At 37.9% G+C, this 20,564-nt stretch overlaps 1 pseudogene; it reads right to left on the bottom strand.

Moving 5' to 3' along the window:
• Window positions 1–6,559: 6,559 nt before the first annotated feature.
• LOC132680397 (large ribosomal subunit protein uL6 pseudogene) lies at window positions 6,560–20,135 on the bottom strand (annotated as a pseudogene).
• Between the last annotated feature and the right edge of the window lie 429 nt (window positions 20,136–20,564).

Below are 20,564 nucleotides of genomic sequence, written 5' to 3'. Positions count from 1 at the left end.
AAAAGTTGAAGTTTCACTGTAACAATGAAAACAGGGTGCTTGATTATAACAAATCAGTGTCTTATAAGGATGAGGGGATGGCGATTAAAACCTTTACGTTTGTATTTCAAAAGAGAGGAAAAATACATGGATTATTTAGAATGGACGGCTTAGTTCTATGTATTAAACTTAGCAGGAATAAAAGTTTGTCCCAAAATTAATTTTGCCAACTTGAATGTGATGGAAAAAATTCTGATAATTGAGATAGCTTAAACTGTAAACATTTTTACCACAGACTAATGGGTTATTAGGTCTGTGTGCATCCTGTGAAAAAAACCTTGCACACATTGTTTTTGGGGCAAGTTTCTCCTCTATGTAGTTACAGAAAGATCCCAAAGCAGGACATTTTACACATTCCACTGGGCTTTTTTAGTTTTTTGTTTGAATGAATGTATCAACAATTTGAAAAGTTGCCCAAAAAACTCAACTAGTGAGTTTTGCAAACTTTGTTTCAAATATGCATAAAGCCATGCAGATTAGGAAAAGAATAACTGTATTCCATTACAGAGAAGAATGGAAGCTGGTATATTATATTCAAAGAGTCTGAGTATTGTACAATTTTATAAATTATCCTACTCTAATTCTCACAGTGAAGAATAATTAATCTGGGGGGTGGAAGGAGGGAATGGGGTTAGTACCCTAACAAAGGTAAAAACCTCGCTGAAGTGCATATGTGCAAATGTAAAGATTCTGCAATAAACCTGAGTCTACAAAAATGGCATGTGAAAATACAGATTTGTTTCTCATCATTCCAAATAGATCTTCTCAATTTAATCTGTGAAAGATTGTTACACTGCAGGCCTCCATGAGAACTACCGCAGTTCCTTGAGGGGACCGTCTTATTTCTATTTCCCAGATACGTGTTTTCTCCTTTCTCAACTATTTTAAGAATTGTAAGTAAGCAGGGCTCTAAAATTCAAGTTCAGTGTGCACAGAGTTAATTTAAATTTGATAACAAATGGCTCTGCTTTTGAAATGAATGTAGCCTGGCAACTTCAACTGGGAACCCTTCAGAGGGCCTCAATTATGTATGCAGCTTCTTTGAGAAATAGTTTCACACCTCTGACCCAAGGACCACTATGTTGTTGCCATGAAATAAAACTGTACGTAGGCATTGTTTCATTTCTGTACCCGCTATACACTGCCAGACTCCACTCCCTTCCCCCACCCTGCGCGTGCGTGTACACACACACACACACACACACACACACACACCACCACAATCTCTCTCTCTCAAATTCCTTTATTGTCATTCTGCTCTATTTTTTCTAGTAGAGTGAATGCATCAATATAATTATCGTAAGCATAATGGCCCCTGATTACTTTTTTTTGTTATAAAAATATTCTGATTCTAACTGCCAAACTGTTCCAGTCAAAATCAGGAGTGGGAAACCTAGGATAAGTAAAGGGTTAAACCACCCACACCATTCCATTTTTTTTTCAAAATGGCTGCTTTGTCTGTGTGCATACACCAATAGCAAATGTCCTTCTGTTATTGTACAGCCAATTTGATGTGTCAAGTATTCATATGCTAATAACGGTACAGTTTCTCACTTTTTCACAGATAAATGGTAAAGATTGTTACAGACAGTGAAACACAAGAATAAACAGCTTTTATTTCAGACGCGATAAATTACTTTCCATTCAAATAACATGCGACACACGCTGCTGACCATTTTGTTTCTATTCACTGTTAGTTTGCCTTCTGGGTGTGTTTTTTTTAGAATAGTTTGAAAATATTTAACAGATATGGACAGAGTTGTTACTAAAGACTTGATTGCATTAATTTGCCTTGTAGTCATTTCAATCCCTTGAAGTTCATTTTTATGCTCGGTTATTACAGGGGGAGAAAGTTTGTTGGAAAATCTGACACTGTTTTCCTAACATGGTACAATCAAGTCTTTTTAAAGCTTGGTAATGATAGTATCTGAAGAATGGAGATCTTCCTTTCCAGGTTAGCAGAAATGTCATTTAGTAAATAAAATCCCTTGCTAAGAATATCACCTAAAAACAGGCAGTTGAAGGAAATGGAGGTTATTCTGTCAGAACAAAGTGGAATCATTTTGGTTTTCTGAGACATAAATATGTCCTTCACAAAAGGCTGAGTAGGTTAAATATATATGATTAAACCATACTGGTATATTGTTAGGACAGACAAATTAATGCAAAAACGGGGGCAAAGGGTGTTGAGTAACAGATAATTAGCCAGTCCTCAGAGGAAAAATTTTAAAAGAATGTACTCATGGACTTGCATGCATTGATGACAGAGTTGTAAATCAAAAGAAATATTTCTGATTCACTTTTCATCAATTTAACAAAAATATGCTTTTATACTTGAGTCGTAATACTTCCTTTTAGGAAAGAAAACTTAGAAATAAACTGATGGTTTTTCTAACTACTTCTTCAATTCACTTTCCTGTGTCAAGATCATTTGCCTGAGTGTTACACATGACCACCATTTAGCTTATATCTGGTCCTCTGTAACCGTTACCTATGCATGGTTTAGTGGCTACTTTTCATGGGAAGGCATACAAAATAACAAACAAAGACAAAAACGTAGCTGGACTCACTAGGCTGAAAGATCACGGCTTTTTAAAAGTAGGTCACACAAAAGTGTTTTTTTTCCGAATCACTCAAAATTAAATGCACGCACGTACATGCGTGCACGCACACACAAAGATATCCAGCCACAATCAAATGAGAGAATTTTCAGAAGTACAGGCCTTGATCATGTAATAGTCTGCCTTGAGACATTAAGAATTCCGAAGGTAACTATGACATCAGGTCAATGAGGCTGCAGCTCCCTAATAGCGTAATCAGCAGATTGCAAATTTTTACATAATTCTAGCACAAAAGCTAGCCATTTAAAGGCAGTACTATAATCTCAGACCTTTCCTCTGAACTCCAAAATACCAGAGATGACGATTATATCATATCAATGAGGAATAATGAACACCGAGTGACCACTTTTATATCAAACATGGACAATCAAGGGGTTTTCTACTACAGGTCTATACAAGGAAGCTAATAAAACTTATTCCCCTCTCTTCCCCTCTGATGCCATTGTTAAACTTATAAATCAATAGGGCCACTTTCAATATTTATTTTAAGTCTTTTCTTTTATAGATGTTAACATTGTTTTGCTACAAGAAGAGTAGTTAATGGCAGATGAGATGCTACTAATTTTTACTTTATGGGACACCCATCAAAAAGTGACTGTAAGCCAATTTACCAAAATTGAAACAAAGTAGGACACCAGTAACTATTTCAAGAATTAATTGAAAATGTGATATATGCCGCATAAGCTGCATTACTCAGATTGTGTTATTAATTTAAATGTTTCTTAACTAATTAGAGACTAAATGGAGAACTTTTTCCTCATTGTTTCTTTTCTTCTCCCATCTAGTCTCTCTTTATCTATGTAAATACAATTAGGTGTCACAGCTCTTTCTCGTCTATATTTTCTCCCTGTTAATTCTTGTCTTTAGTGTAATTAGCACCTTGGACACAAGCACAGGAATACACAACAGGAGTTTACTTTCTTAGCCGATTTCCATATTGCTTCCATCACTGCACCCTCAAACGCTATTTTCATTTGTTTTGGGAGCTGCCTTTTTAAGTACAGAGATCTAAATCACCAACTCCAATTTTATATAGTGGACACGTGGTTACTAAGGACTCGTATGGAAGGTGTCAGCTGCATGTGATATTTGCTCTTTCATAATATACTCCTGCATTTAAACTCCAGGCAAACTGATCTGCGTTCAGATAGTGGCATTCCACCCTTACTCACAATGGGTTCATTATAACTGAGGTTTCAATTAAAAACAAACAGAACAGAGTGCCAAAATTCGAGTAGCTGCTAATGGGCCAGAGGAAACAGGCTTTTTTCTTCTTGTCTCAGAAGGTACAGGTTTTAGGTGTATATTATAAAACATTCTGCAATTCACCCTGGCTGCCTAATTTTGAGAGAAGAACTGTAATTTTCTTTTTCAAAAGTATGAGAATTGTGTTGTGAGTTTTTGGGTTTACCTGTAGACAACTTTTCTCACTCATTTCTACTCTCTGCCACAAGTTTTCAGCCTGTCACTTAAAAGGAAACGTATTATATAGGCAGGGGGAGCAAAAACATGAAGGCATGGTTGAGTGTCACACAAAGTCACTGAGCTTCTCAGTTCCATGAGTAAAATTATGTTCAAGGACTGAGGATACTCTCTGCCTGGAATTGCCCACATCGGCAGCTGCCAGCTGAAGGAAACAGGGTAACATGCTTACTTGTCTTTCTTGTAATCAAATCAACCACGCGGGGTTTCATGATACTTTGGCACAAATGACATTCTACAAAAATACATTATCTGTACTCGTGTAGCCTCAGATACATATTTCTTGGGTGTCTGTAGATGTAGTAGTGTTTTGGAGCATGGTACCAGGTTAGATCATTATTATACACAAAAAGGCAAATGGGGACTGAAGGCAACAATTGACATAAATCGGGTGGAAAAAAAAACCCCTCACACCTGACCTTAAATATCTGTATATTTTAAGCAAGAGACTTATTTCACCTTCATCTAGAAGCTGATTTAATTTTGGATTATTTTTTCTCCACAGGCTCTATGTTACTAAAATATTGTAAATTTAGAGATGTGTGATTATAAATTGTGTCTCAAATAAACAAACTGCAGTGTGAATTTAAGTCCATGACTATTAGGATAAGAAAACATTTCCATTAAAACCAAATCTGCAAATGTCACATGAAGTGAAGAATTGAGGCATTATCTTTCTAACGCAAACTCTGCAATGACTCCTGAAATAGGCAGTTGGGGCCCAAGTGATCTAGATCATTGTCTTAACTATTCACTTTATTTGTATAGATCCATTCTGGCCAACTGTATCCAAACAGATTCACCAGTGGTGTAAGGTTCATTAAACAGGGTGAACTTCACACACAAGCATGTCCCTCACGCTTTCAGACTGAGATTTTCTGCATCTGTTTTTGGAGTCGCAAAATCCCTACCAGGAGAGATTCCCTCATAGGCATAAGCAGCAAGAGATCAGGTTCCTATGTCCAGTGTTTGCCATATATAAAACTGATGACTTTGGTGGTTTGGGCTATACAATGAAAGTCACTTTTTTTCTTCTACTCAGTCAGGGGAGTGACGAGTACTGGTGAGTCAACAACAAAGGAGAGCAGGGCTAGTGAACAGAGAGTAGGGGCCTTCTCTGATGGCTCCCACACTGATGCACCACCCTGGATAGCTCATTAGGGTACTCAGCAGCATCCAAAGAGTCTTTTAAATAAAGCTTCCTTGTTCCAAAAGAGTGTATTCATCACCTCATGCATATCCAGGAAGGGAAGGCTTTTTCCCTGGACTCTGAATGAAATAACCTGTACTCATTTGTACGGAGATGTTGCTAAACATATTTGTCAGCTCAAAGAAGTCCACATTCATTGGAACAGGAACAACCCCAGAAGAAATGGATTTTCCCAAGGGTACCACTTTTGTGTGTGTGTGTGTGTGTGTGTGTGTGTGTGTGTGTGTGTTAGTACCTTTGTAACCTATTGGACTGAGGACACTGTGGGAACAGTCTAGAGAGACTTTGCCCTTTACACAGAGAGAAGGAATCTAAAGGACAGGAGCCGTGTGACAAAAAAAAGAAAGAAAGAATGAAAGAAAGAAGAGGACAAAAGTGACTCATGGCCATCCAATGGAGCAGGCACCTAACTAAGCAATAATTACATCTTTTCCACGATTCAGTCACAGACTCGATTTTGGCACAGAGTGTTAGTGTGTGAAATTGAAAGTTACTCTAAATAGAAGGGAAGCCCAGGAACACAAGGTAGCATTCGTGACTTGGATCATGCTAAAGGCAACATGGCACTTTGAGTTAGATGAACTAGATTCATTTATGTCTTGGCCATGGCAGGCTGTGCTGCTTTCCTCTTTTAGGCTTGAAGTTAAAAAGCTATAGGATTAGACTTACCTGCCAAAGAGAACAATGGGCTAAAGTGACACAAGCCAGGAGAGCTTGATCAAATAAATGATGCCGTGCTCAATTTACAATAGCTTGAAAATAACAGTAATTATTATAGGTGGAGAAGGAGACATTCTACAGCACGGTGCTGAAAAGTCGCAAACCTTCCGGGACTGGCAAAAACTCCTGCAGAGGTTCTCAAGTTCAAGTGCACGTAAAGGACTCAAATCATGCGAGTGATCTCGCATGGGTGCAATCTCCAGTGATCAAGAACGTACTTTAGAAAAATCGTTCCATTAATTTAATTTGGGACTGGATTTAGCAACTTCTTTTGGCTGCTCCAATACACAGTGATGTTATGAATCGATTCCTGTTTTTTCATCGTTGAGGTCAGTAGCACGTAAGAGTGCTTGAGGAGAATCAGAATGCAGATACATACTTTACATGTCATTTTTAGACTGAAAACTTACAATATTCTTGTTAAAAATAATTGTTTAGGGCAGTATTGATCAATTGTCTTCATTTTTGGATAAGCTCCAAAGCAATTCTAATGGAAGAGCGAGGCATTCTCTGCAGTGTCCTCCTGCTGCCTGGGCCTGAAGGGCGCTGCTGTTGCAGAAATTTCACCTGCCCAGCCTACCTGCACGTTTTCACTTCCAGGAAGGAGAGTTTTGCACTTGAGCAGATGCTTTACATTAGCAGCTGGACAAGTTATTGGCTAATATTTATCAACGCTCTTATACCAACTCAGCACACATACTCTTGAGGCAATGTGAAGCACGACAGAATGAAACATTCAGTTGTTATCTTGCAATTTACATTTTGCTGTAATTAGAAAGGAGACATCAATGAAGACTCTAGATGTAACTCTAATTCTAAATTTCAGTTAAGTGTTCAGTTTTCGATATCAAGGAAACTATAATTAATCTTTAAACCATGTCGCTGCCTGAATACTGGGAAGACTGGGGGAATCAATTCAGTGCTAATAAATTAAATATGTTTGCATATAAAACACGTGTATATGTAGTTATAGCTGCAAGTAAATGTACATGTTGAAATAGATACATAGAGAGTAGAGATATAGTATTTTGTTATGTTAACTTTAAATATAGATTCTATTTCAATTATATATCTTAAAGTCTGTCCACGTATGTAAAAAGGAAGAAAATCAGCAACACTCATTTATTTTTATTTGGGAAATAAATCCTTACTGAGTTCCTAAAACTTGGATTAGTTGCTACTCGTTGTGGATGTTTGTATGAGTGTGGGTAAGAAATCCTATTCTCAATGCCTGAACAACTGAAAAGTATTAGGTTTTACACGTGCAAATTTTTATTCTAACATTGGGATAACAATAATACTAGAAACTGTAAATGTGAGCTGCTAACGAAGAATGCACATAACTTTAAATAATCATAATATTATTTTTTTATCTTTTAAAAGTTTATTTATTTACTTTGAGAGAGAGAGAGAGAGAGAGAGAGAGAGCATGAGCAAGGGAGGGGCAGAGAGAGAGGGAGACAAAGTCCCAAGCACTGACAGTGCAGAGCCAGATGCAACACTCCAAGCCACAAACCGTGAGATCATAACCTGAGCCAAAACCAAGAGTCTGACGCTTAACCAACTGAGCTGCCTAGGCTCCTGTGAACAATCATAACTTTAAAGAATCGTATGACTTTGAGAGCACAAATAAATTTCTCTTGGACTTCTCTCCTAGCTCAATGACAAAAAAAGGTAAGAAGGGTTTTTTTGTTTTGTTTTTTTAAGAAATTCAATAGGCACAAAAGAACTGCTTCTTGTCCAGTAGCTTTTGGATGTCTGAAAGGGGAACACAGCTAACGATAGGAAATATTTTCCTCAGTGACTTAAGAACCCACCTGGAGGAGGCACTGAGAGGAAGTGAGGAAGACTAATGGAGATGACTGTGGGAGCTCAATATGTAAATGACTTGTGTAAAGCCGAAGGGAAAAAGGAACCCATATTCTCAATTGCCTTGCACCACACAAACACATGGCCCCAAAATCTTCTCACATAACTTTCTAAGGTGGATACCATGAGAAAGAGATACCATAGGAGCATAGGGGGGATAAAGCCCCAAACCCAAAGCTCCATTTTTGCAGGGAAGAAGAAATCCTGATCCCTTAAACTGACAAAACAGCTGGACACAGCTGGATGTTTTTTAATGTTTTTAATATAGACAATTGTCTGCAGTTGTGTTTTTATTAAAATCAACTCCGAGACTGGCAAAAGGTATTTTAAACACTAAAATCCTAAAATTCTTTTGGGTTGTGTTCACTCATTTTCTGAATCAATCATAAAACTTTTAAATACAAAGCTGAATTTAAACCCAGATGATGAAAATAATGGAAATATCTTTCTGAGGCTGGAAGTACATATACTTTGGAAGCTAGCTACCTCTTATTAATAATACATTCAAATATAGGAAGTATTATAACATGCAAAGTCTTCCAACTAAAAGAGCTTTCCCGGAGGTGTCTAATTTAGAGACAGTGTTGTTAACAATGTTGACATTTAGGTGGCCATAGCTAAAGCATTGCAAAGAACATTCCGTTACAATAAATGTGAAAAACGACAACTTTTCTTGGTGTTCAACTTAACAGAGTGTAAGTGTGTTGGTTGACGTGTGAAGGTTGAAATAGCTAGAAATGACTTTCATAACTAGAAAGTTTACCTGGTAATTTGAACAAGAGGGGCTCTTAGAGAAAAGCTTTCAATACAAGGGGACTACAATATCAAGGGGAAATTTATGGCACACCAAGTCTGTTTCCCTGAGCTCCATATCTGAAACCAGGGTTAGCTGTACAAGCCCATGCTTTCTCCTTCACAGAACTAGTCCACTTTTGCGACTCCAGCCCTAGTCTGTTAAAGACTATTATAATTTGATGCCCCATGAGATTAGACACGATTCTATACCGGAGTGGGTCACATCATCCACAATGCCTTTACCCACTCGAGCCGCCACCCTCAAAGAAATTCCAAACTTTCTCCCCTGTCTGACAAACTTATATTCCTGTTGGATCACCTGATAAGTACAGGTTTTAATATTCTGTAGTAACTCGCTTCTTGACCTTTAATCCATGACTGTCATCATACTCAGGTCATACCCAAATTATTGACATTCCTCGAAGCTGTTCTCTTTCTCCACTCTATTCAGCTCTAGAAGCCACTGACAAGTTAATCCCCCAGAACTTCACTTTTAGTTGGTAATTCTTCAGCTAAAAATCCTAAGTGTCTATTCATTGCCTCTTAAGCCTGGGAAACACGGACTCCCACAAGCAACTTATTTCCTGTTTCTTCTCATCACCATTGCCTGACTATAACTTCCAAGGCCCAAGTCTCTGAACATGCCAGGCCATTCCCAGCTCTCCTTTTTTGCACAGCCCACTACCCACCCGCCACCCTTTCCTACCCTCTTTGCTTTAATATCCCACTAGACTACATTCCTTTATGTATATTTTGCTGACAACGTTAGTCTCGTCTGTCTTTTATCTTACTTCATATATAAGTGTCATCAGGGCAGGGACCTTGCAATTCAGAAATTACCTGTGGGGCTTCAGCCACTGGAATTAATCAATATTTCTAATTTGTTAATTTCATTACAGGAAAACATTTTACACTGTTATGATTTCAAAAAGCAGTGAGACCTTAAAAAGTAATGTAAAATGGCACTTTACCAATTAAATCATTATTTAACATAGAGTAGAGCTGACTAATTAAAGGAAACTTTTAAAAATAAAAATAGTGGCGCCTGGGTGGCTCAGTCGGTTAAGTGGCCGACTTTGGCTCAGGTCACGATCTCGCAGTCTGTGAGTTCGAGCCCCGCGTCGGGCTCTGTGCTGACAGCCTAGAGCCTAGAGCCTGTTTCAGATTCTGTGTCTCCCTCTCTCTGACCCTCCCCCGTTCATGCTCTGTCTCTCTCTGTCTCAAAAATAAATAAACGTTAAAAAAATGTTTTAAATAAAAATAAAATCATAATGTTAATAATCATTAGCAGATAGATATATTTGGTTTGCTAGAAACTTAAATATTCACAAAAAAGTTTTAAATTTTTTTATATTTAAGAGAGAGAGCGAGAAAGAGAGAAGACATGACCACAGGGTGGGGGGAAGGGGCAGAGAGGGAGCGAGAGAGAATCCCAGGCAGGCTCTACACATTTGGGGCTCAAACCCATGAACCGGGAGATCATGGCCTGAGCTGAAACCAAGAGTTGGACGATTAACTGACTGAGCCACCCAGTGTGCCCCTTACAAATAAGTTTTAAATATTGAATCATAAGGTATAATATTCAACAACTCCATGATCTGATTAAATTTGGAAGTTAAGCATACACTTCATAGGAGAAATTACTATTCATCAGAAATTATGTTTAGATTATATTTTAATTTTAAAGATTTTAGTGATAATAATGATACAATATTTAATAATTTTAATAAAATTTTAGTGATAAAAATTAACATTTTTATAATAATTAGACTTCTAAAAAACTCACTTTCAAATACATTATTTAAATTGGCCTTCATAACAACATTTTAAGATAGTAAAGAATGGAATTCCCATTTTATTTTATTTTTTTTTAATGTTTATTTATTTTTGAGAGACAGAGAGAGACAGAGCACAAGTGGGGAAGGAGCAGAGAAAGGGAGACGCAGAATCTGAAGCAGATTCCAGGCTCTGAGATGTCAGCACAGAGCCGGATGTGGGGCTTGAACTCATGGACCGCGAGATCATGACCTGAGCCAAAGTCGGCACTTAATTGACGGAGCCACCCAGGCGCCCCAGAATTCCCATTTTAGAAATGAAAAAAACTAAAATCAAAGAACCACATATATCCATAAGCTAATTTGATTCTCAACATTGAAGGCTTACTGTTCCTGTTTTTTATTGTAGAGAAGAAACAACTGAGTTTGTGAGAAGTTAATTTATGTGTCCATAGTCACTACATTGCAAAGTAGCACATTTGTGATTTATAAATCCCAGTGTGTCTAATTCCAAAGTCTCTGTCTTTCCATAGTTCTCCCAACATGTACCATACTATAGCACAAAGAACACATACCATGACTGGGAATAAAAATATTTTTTATTGAGTATCTACTTAATATATCAGACTTTGTCATTTATCTTGATAATCCTTACAAGTAGTTTTATTTAGAGTATGAGTTTTTAATGGCATTTAATGTATGGCAGGCATTACATTAGCAGATGGGGATAAAAGTTTGAGAATACAGATGACAAAACACAGGACAGTTTGAGAATACAGATGACAAAACACAGGACAATCCCACCTACTAATAGGTGGGAGACAGGATTTGAAACTGTATCTATAAGAATCTAGAGATTCACACAAAATTTTCCTTCTAACTTTAATCATTGCCAAAAGAAAATATAAAATCTGTATCTATTTGTATAACTTTACTGAAATTTTCTCACAAGTATAATTTTCATGATTTTTTTTGCATGAGATGATTATAAATTATGAGCCTATAAAGCTTTGATTCTCCATTAAATACTATGTTGGGAATGTAATAATTGGATTCTCTTTCCTCCGTTGACTATTCCAGGACCAGCTAGCTATTCTGGTGTTGAAAATTATTCTTTGTTAGCTAAACTTTTTTGCATACAACTTCAATTATGTTATCATTTGAAGTTATTATGATTTAACCACACTGGATTTTTTATTACTATATTGGTAAGAAACATCATTCTGTATGCAAAATGTTTGAGTTACAAAGCACAATATGTGAAGAAGAAAAACACTTTTTTTGACATTTGCCACTTTCCTGGCACCCAGTTCAAATATGAGAAGGTCAAATTATGTTGGAGTGCCTCTAACCCCAGTGAAGTATATTTTATGAAAGCAATCTCCATGGCTGGATCATAATGTATATATATTTCCCAAATAACCAGAAAATAGTTGTATTTAGTTGAAAAGAATGCAGATAAAAGAGAAAAAAAAATCTTGAATTGTAATCCTGATTCTATTAAAAACCTGCTGTATGACCTTAAGCAAAAAAACTCTGAGCCTCAGTTTCCTTTTTTTTAAATAAGATAATGGTGGCATTAACTTCTACCTATGTAAAAATGTGAGGTGTCCACCTTAAAAATAAACATTAATAGACGCCTGTGTCTCAGTCCGCTGAGCATCTGACTCTTGATTTCGGCTCAGGTCATGATCTCACGGTTATGAGATGGAGCCCCACTGACATTGCAGAGCCTGCTTGAGATTGTCCTCTCTCTCTCTCTCTCTCTCTCTCTCTCTCCCCAACTCTCCCCTCCCCTTACTCTTCCCCCCACCCCACCCCTGGCTCACACATGCATGTACACTAGTGTTCTCTCTCTCTTTCAAAATAAATAAATAAACTTAAAAAAAAACCCTTAATACTAAGAAATCTACTGTGCCACTTTATTTTTCTTTTTTTTTTTTTTTTTAATTTTTTTTTTTTCAACGTTTTTTATTTATTTTTGGGACAGAGAGAGACAGAGCATGAACAGGGGAGGGGCAGAGAGAGAGGGAGACACAGAATCGGAAACAGGCTCCAGGCTCCGAGCCATCAGCCCAGAGCCTGACGCGGGGCTCGAACTCACGGACCGCGAGATCGTGACCTGGCTGAAGTCGGACGCTTAACCGACTGCGCCACCCAGGCGCCCCGACTACTGTGCCACTTTAGAAAAGAGCACCATATACCAGTTCAGTTTATATTAGTCTTCCAGATAAGTTAGACACAGCTGAGGAGCTAAAGAAGCAAAAAAGAAGCCAAAGCAGAAAACGTTGTTTCCAGACATTTCTATACTTCATTAAACGATCATGGGCAGGTTATTTAGATTCTCTCTGTCCAGGTGTGTCCTTCTGAGGTGTAGGAAGCTGTGAGAATCTCTCCCTACTTTTCCTTTTGTTGTTGTTGTTGTTTAATTCTCCCAACCCTGGAAAAATGAACTATCTTGAAAAGCTCCAAATAGTCTCATCAGTAATTTTACAATAATTAAAATCATATAAAATCTTTCTCCCTTCCTTCCTTCCTTCCCTATTTTGTTTGTTGTTGTTGTTGTTGTTGTTTTACAGTTCCGTGGCTATAAAGCTTTGGTCTAGAGTAAACAAAATCAACTCAACTCAGTGAGAAATTTTAAAAGTCAAATTGGCCATTTTATATTGTATAGACTTCCTGACCCATTAATTTGCTGACTTATGTGTGAGGTTTGCATTTATTTATTTCCTTATTTTATCCTACTTTTCTAAAGCCAGACCTTCCACTTATAGCAGATGCCTCTGTTACTTCCGCCCTCAGTCTTGACCATTTCTGCGTATGTTGGCCTGACTGACAACTGCCAGCATCTCTTTACCTAAGGGCTTTCCTGGCCAGTAAGACATATTCTTCCTTTGCTTGTAGCAGATTGGAAATGCCTAAGAGTTCATGGCACCCCTGAGTACCCTCATCTGGGGCTATAAAAACACCTGAGTCCCCTCTGAGGCATGGGTTTTGTTTTGTGTTCGAGGCATAGGTTCTATATGTTTCCCAGAGTTCTCTAACAGATTAAGCCCCAGTTGCCCACACACTTTCTTGAATGCCTTCTTTTTCCCTGCCCCACCTTCCCACTTCTCTAAGGTATTTTCTTGGACTTGCCAAATAAACTATTTAAACACGAATCTCTGTTTCAGGGTCATTCTCAGGGGACCCAAACTAAGCAGTGCCAGCTTATAAGAGCTGGTTTATGGGTTATGGGCTGGTTTATGTCCTAGTTCTGCCTCCAAAATATGTTTAAGTGTTAATTCCTAGTATCTCAGAATGTGACTTGATTTGGAAATAGTAATGCTGCAGATGTAATTAGTTAAGATGAGGTTTTCAGAATGGACTCCAATCCAAGATGACTGTGAGCTGTAAGAAGAGACGTGGAGGGAGAGACACACACAGAGAAGGCCATGGTCAGAGTGTTGCACCTGCAAGTCATGGAGCACCAAGGGTGGAGCACCACCAGAAACTAGAACGAGGCAGGGAAGGGTTCTACCTAGAGCTTCAGAGACAGCATAGCCCTCCTGACACCTTGGTTTCTGGCTTCTTTTTTTTTATTTTAATTTTTTTAATGTTTATTTATTTTTGAGAGAGAGAGTCAGAGAGACAGAGCTTGAGCAGGGGAGGGGCAGAGAGAGGGAGGCACAGATCTGAAGCAGGCTCCGGGCTCTGAGCTGTCAGCACAGAGCCCGACGCAGAATCGCGACGTCATGATCATGATCTGAGCCGAAGTCGGATGCTTAACCAGGCCACCCAGGCAGCCCTTGGTTTCTGGCTTCCAGCCTCCAGAGGTATAAGAGAATAATTTTCTGTTGTTCAAGCCACCCTGTTTGTGGTGCTTTGTTACAGCAGGAAACTAAAATAAGCTATAATACTTATTCCAGGTGTTTCCCAAAGACCATCTCAACTGCTTGTTTATTTTCTCAATTAGGGGTGCCTTCTTTTTATCTCCCTGGTACTCCAAATCCCTGGCTTTATATTTTGGCTTCAATGCCTACCTCTGTTTCTCCCTTAGTTTAGGGACATATTCATTACTATTCTTGATTCACAGACCTCGATCTCCTATTTAATTTTTAGCCTTGCAGGATACTTTGAATTGGATTTACCAAACTTTCATATCTATCCGAATATCCCAGCAGGCTGTTTAAAACACAGATCATTGGACACCCCCCCCCCCCCCCCACTGCCGACTTGCTGATTCAGTAGGTCTACTTAGTGTTTAGAATTTGCTTTTGTAGCAAATTCAAGTTCCCGGATGCTGCAGGTCTGGAACTACACTGAGAACCTGATTTTAGGGAGTTGTCAGAACTTCCCATTCTAAACCACCATTGCTGGCTCTCCCTCCCACTCCTCCAGACAGTGATAGGCTGTACCCACCCCCATTTTCCAACATCTGCAGAGGTTAAGTCTCCTCCAAAAATATGAAGATCTCAAAGTTTTGTAGTGCCAGAGGTCATCAGGAGCTCCTCAGTATGACTCACTGCCTTGCTATACATCTTAAACATTGCAGCCAGACTCAAATTTCTAAAGCACAAATATGATTGGATAAATCCTCTGCTTATTTTTTCCAGGTTAAATTTAAACTCCTTAGCATGATATAAAAGATCTATGGAAATCTAATACTTGCCTAACCCTCCAGCCTCATCCTCCTTCTCTGTCCTATGGTGGGGGTAGTGTAGACACCAGGGAAACATTTATTGGGCACATAGTATAATCTAGCTTATACTAGCTGCATTATATGTGTTATCGCATACAGTCATAGCACAAACCTACAAGGAAGAAATTATTTCCATTTTACAGATGACAGGAAATTGTCAGCCAAATAACTGACTGAACACAGTCACTCTGCCTCTGACCATCCAAGACTTGTTTCAAATTCAAGTCTAAGTGATTCCTAAACCCTTCCCATTCTGTAGCCTCCTCCCTTGGGGTGACCAAACATCCTAGTTTACCTGGGACAGTGCCTGTTTGTTCCTGTTGTCCCAGAGCAATTATGAAAAGCACCCCCATTTCACTCTCAGAAGTATCATCCTGGTTTTGTGGGTGAATTATATGGTTCATCTGGCCATACTCTAAATCTACCACGTTAACAGCTGTTTCTGGAATGCACTATACTCATGATTCCATTTCCTGCTGTGTGCTATTCCTTCTGCCTAAAATGTCCTTTCCTCCCCTTGTCTCCTAGAAAAATGATGTCCAGTGCTCAGGACTCTACTCTTCTTCATTGTCTCTGGGATGTCTCTCCACTCCTCTAGCCGCAGGCAAGGCGTTTGATACACTCCTCTGTGCTGCTCACACCCCATGTTTATTGTTATTTTATTCTAGTTTTTTGAGTACTTGTCAGTCTTCTCTATCAGTCTAATAAATTTCTTAATGTTTGGGCTTTACCTTAATTATATCTGTATATCCACAGTGCCTAAAATCTCCCATGGCCCAGCAGGTATTTATTAAATATTTGTTGAATGGCTGGATAAATGAAATAACATTTGAAAACTCCAGCCATCTGCAGAAATTATTATAAAAAGCAGAAATAGCTCCTCTTTCAAAAGGAGCAGGTTTACACTCTGATTTACTTTACCTGGAGGCTGCTTAATTTCTGAGCAATTGTTTAGAGAGCCTCTGATCTGGCATCAGCATTCCTACCCAGGCTGTCTTATTTCTATCATGTGCCTCAAACTCCATTTCAGTATTTTCCTGTCCTCTCTCACCCTGGTTAGGAATCAGTCTGTCTAGGTTAGAACTTTCGCTCCACTATTTCCTAGCCAGACTATGAGAAAACCTCTTCAGTTTCTTTCCCAAGACGAAAGGTAACTTAGTGTGAGTGGGTGCCACCTAAGAGGGAGAAGGAAGAAGGTCATTTAGAATTCCTGAGATGTACCAGATTTGTGTCCAATATACTGATTCTCTAGGCTCCAATGTAAAGCCTGGACTGGTGCTCTCTGCAGCAAAACTCATGATCAGTAGGTTATTCTCTAGTATTCTTTAGTCTTCTACTCTAGCTGAATGAATTACGTGCTTGTTAAGAAACAGTTGTGTTGATTCCTAATATTTTCTACCATTAATACTTGTTATTAAAGTTAAACAATTTCATTAAATACCACATATATTGATGAACAAGAGTGTGAAAATGACAGATATTCATATGAAAACTAAGGAGAGTGTTTTAGAAAGACTTGATAAAGGTAAGTCTGTAAAAAATGCCGTCAAAGTAGGCTTATATTTTTAAGTGTCTGGTTTTTTTTTTTTTAATTGAAGTATAGTTGACATACAATGTTATATTAGTTTCAGGTGTAAAACACAGTGATTTGACAATTCTATACATTACATAATTCTCACAATGATAGGTGTAGTTACCATCTGTCACCACACAATGTTATTACAATATTATTACCTATGTTTTCTATGCTGTATTTTCATCCTCATGACTTATTTATTTTATAACTGGAAGTTTGTACCTCTTAATCCCCTTTACCTAAACCCTAAAGGAGAGAGACAAGTGCAAAATGTTTGCAAGGGGTCAACGTAAAAAGCCAGGAGAGTATTCACTCAGAATGCATCTCCCAGGTCCTTACCTCTTTGTTCCAGGGAAAAATCACATACAAAGCATGATCTATGTGGTAATGAGAGAAAGACAGCATGGAACTCAGGTTGACAAATTCATATTCAAAGGAAAGCTGTTGGTTAACAACAACAAAAATATTTATTATTTTATACACACCTACTTATTATAAACTAAAACTAATCAGAATTACATATGCAGTATGTTTAAGATTCTTTGTTTTAACCACCTTTTTTGATTTACCAACTATAATCAGAGGGTCTTGATTATGCTGTAGTAACAAACAACTCTCAAGTCTTCGTGAAAAATGGAACAAACTTTATTTCTTGCTCACCCTAAGTCTGCAGGTCCTGGAAACCTGTCTTCCATGGATGACTGTCTGAAGCATTTACTCTATGAAACATGCACCCTCCTAGGTCAACACAAAAAAAAAGGAAGAGAAAACATAAAGAGTAATGAACAGGCTCTTTAATGCCACCTACAAGTGGTGCACTTCTCTTCTGCACATTAGCCAAAGCAAGACACATGACTGCACCTAACTTCAAGGAGGTAGAAAAACAATGATTTCACGTGCCAGAAGGGGAGGAGAGTTGGAAAGACTGTGGAGTAGCAGTGATGTCCACCACACCTACCTGCTATTGTACCTAGCATATAAAATAGGAGTGCTTCTGCTTAAGTGAAGGATTTTGAGACAAAGAGATCAGTTTTTCTTTAAATAATTAAAATAAATATTTAAAATTGATAGCTTAGTGATTATATTTTCAAGGATATACTTTATTTCTGAGAACTCATAACCAATTAAAGTAATTCTAGAGAAGACTTTTAAATAATACTTAAGTCATGAGCCCCCAAAGTTTCATTCAGTCCACATAATTTATTCTTTCATCAAAATGTAAAATATATTCCCCTAATCATGCATTCGAGTTTTTTATCTAAAAAGTAAAGAATATTAATACATTAGAAACCTCATACCAAAAAAATCCATATATTATCAGTTGACTGCAAATATGGTGTAATCTTTAAAAGACCTAAGACACAGAAAATTCAATTTAAAAACATTTTGAATTTCAAAATGATTACAAAATCACCCAATAATAATCCTTAACATTTTTTCTTTTCTTCTTCTTCCTGGGCTTCTCCCTCTCCTCCTTTTTTTAAATTCCATTTTTATTTCATATTTATAGCTATATTTTCAATGTCAACTTTTGGGGCAGATGCATTTAGTAGATACTGTATTTTGTTTTTTCATTTTAAAATACAACATATCAATGAAATACATCTACTTTTTTAACGTTTTAATTTTAATTCAAGTATACTTAATATACATTGTTATATTAGTTTCAGGTGTACATTATAGTAATTCAACAATTCTATACATTACTCAGGGCTCATCACGATAAGTATATTCTTTTCCCCCCCAAATCAATACAGCTTTCATTGCATCTTTTATTTTTTTTTAACGTTTATTTATTTTTGAGACAGAGAGAGACAGAGCATGAATGGGGAGGGGCAGAGAGAGGGAGACACAGAATCTGAAACAGGCTCCAGGCTCTGAGCTGTCAGCACAGAGCCTGACGCGGGGCTCGAACTCACGGACTGCGAGATCATGACCTGAGCTGAAGTCGACTGCTTAACCGACTGAGCCACCCAGGCACCCCTCATTGCATCTTTTAAATATCACTAAGTCTTGGGGCAGCTGGGTGGCTCAGTTAAGCGTCTCTCAATTTTGGCTCAAGTCATGATCTCATGGTTTTGTGAGCTCAAATCCCGCATGTGGCCCTGCACTGGCAGCATGGAGCCTGCTTGGGATCCTCTCTTACCCTCTCTCTCTGCTCCTCCTTCACTTGCACAGTCTCTGTCTCTCTCAAAATAAATAAGTAAACTGAAAAAAAAAATGTATCACAAGGCTCAAAAAGAATGATATCTTGCTATTTGCAACTACGTGGATGGAACTGGAGGGTATTATGCTAAGTGAAATTAGTCAGTCAGAGAAAGACACAAATCATATGACTTCACTCATATGAAGACTTTAAGAGACAAAACAGATGAACATAAGGGAAGGGAAACAAAAATAATATAAAACAGGGAGGGGGATAAAACAGAAGAGACTCATAAATATGGAGAACAAACTGAGGGTTGCTGGAGGGGTTGTGGGAGGGGGAATGGGCTAAATGGTTAAGGGGCATTAAGGAATCTACTCCGGAAATCATTGTTTCACTATATGCTAATTACTTTGGATGTAAATTTTAAAAAAATTAAAAAGAAAATTAAAAAAAGAAAAAAAACATAGATATCATCCCCAAATTTTCTGATATCCTTGTTTTTAACTGCTGTGACTTTGTGAATCGAAGCAGCTGAGTTTGATACAAGTTCAATGTCATTTCCTTCAAGAATTAACTCTTCTTTTTGGGCTTGAGATACTGAACCAGCAATACCTGGTTTCATCTGAACCCTGTGGATGTATTTTTCACCCAAGAAATTACAAATTTCAATAAGAGAACCATTCTCCTGAATAACAGCATTGATGGGGGAAGTGACATACACAGACCTCATCTTGTAATGGAAACCTAGTGTAACACCCTTCATCATGTTCTGTGCATGACTATAGATGGTGCAAACAACAATAGCCAATTCTTTTCTATTTCCCCACCATTTGTCAACTTGGAGCCTTCTCTTTTTCTTTCCAAGAACACCGAGCTCTACAATGATGTGACTGAAGTCCCTTCACAGGGTTCCTCTAGGACCCTTTACAAAACAGTGGGTCCCTTAAGAGTGATGTCAGCATTTTCTGGAATGTCAGTCGTTTGATTGATGAGAATGGTCTTCATTCTCTCAGATGCTGCCAAAACAGTAAGTGTATTCTTAATCTCCTTCACCTATTTCACCCATCCTTCCACCCGCCTCGTTCTTGTAACCATCAGTTTGTTCTCTGCAGTTGAGTTTGTTTCTTGATTTATCTCTCTCTCTTTTTCCCTTTGATCTTTTGTTTGGCTTCTTATATTCCATGTATTGAGTGAAATCATATTTGTCTTTCCCTGACATTTCACTGGGCATTATACTCGCTAGCTCCATCCATGTGGTTGCAGATAGCAAGATTTCATTTTTTATGGCTGAATAATATTCCATTGTGTGTGTATCTATATGTCTATCTATATCTATATCTATGTCTATATCTATATCTTCTTTATCCATTCATCTGTCAATGGACATTGGGTTGCTTCCATAATTTGGCTATTTTAAATAATGCTGCAATGAACATAAGGGTGCATGTATCCTTTAGAATCAGTGCTTTTGTATTCTTTGGGTAAATACCCAGAGTGGGATTATTGGACTGTAGAGTAGTTCTATTTTTAATTTTTTGAGGAACCGCCATACTGTTTTTCCACAGTGGCTGCACCAGTTTGCATTCCAACTAACAGTGCATGAGGGTTCCTTTTTCTCCACATCCTTGCCAGTACTTGTTACTTGTG

Source organism: Panthera onca, chromosome A1 (assembly GCF_046562875.1).
Source record: "Panthera onca isolate mPanOnc1 chromosome A1, mPanOnc1 haplotype 2, whole genome shotgun sequence".
NCBI classification, from domain to species: Eukaryota; Metazoa; Chordata; class Mammalia; order Carnivora; family Felidae; genus Panthera; species Panthera onca.
This window is presented reverse-complemented; position numbering and strand designations above follow the sequence as displayed.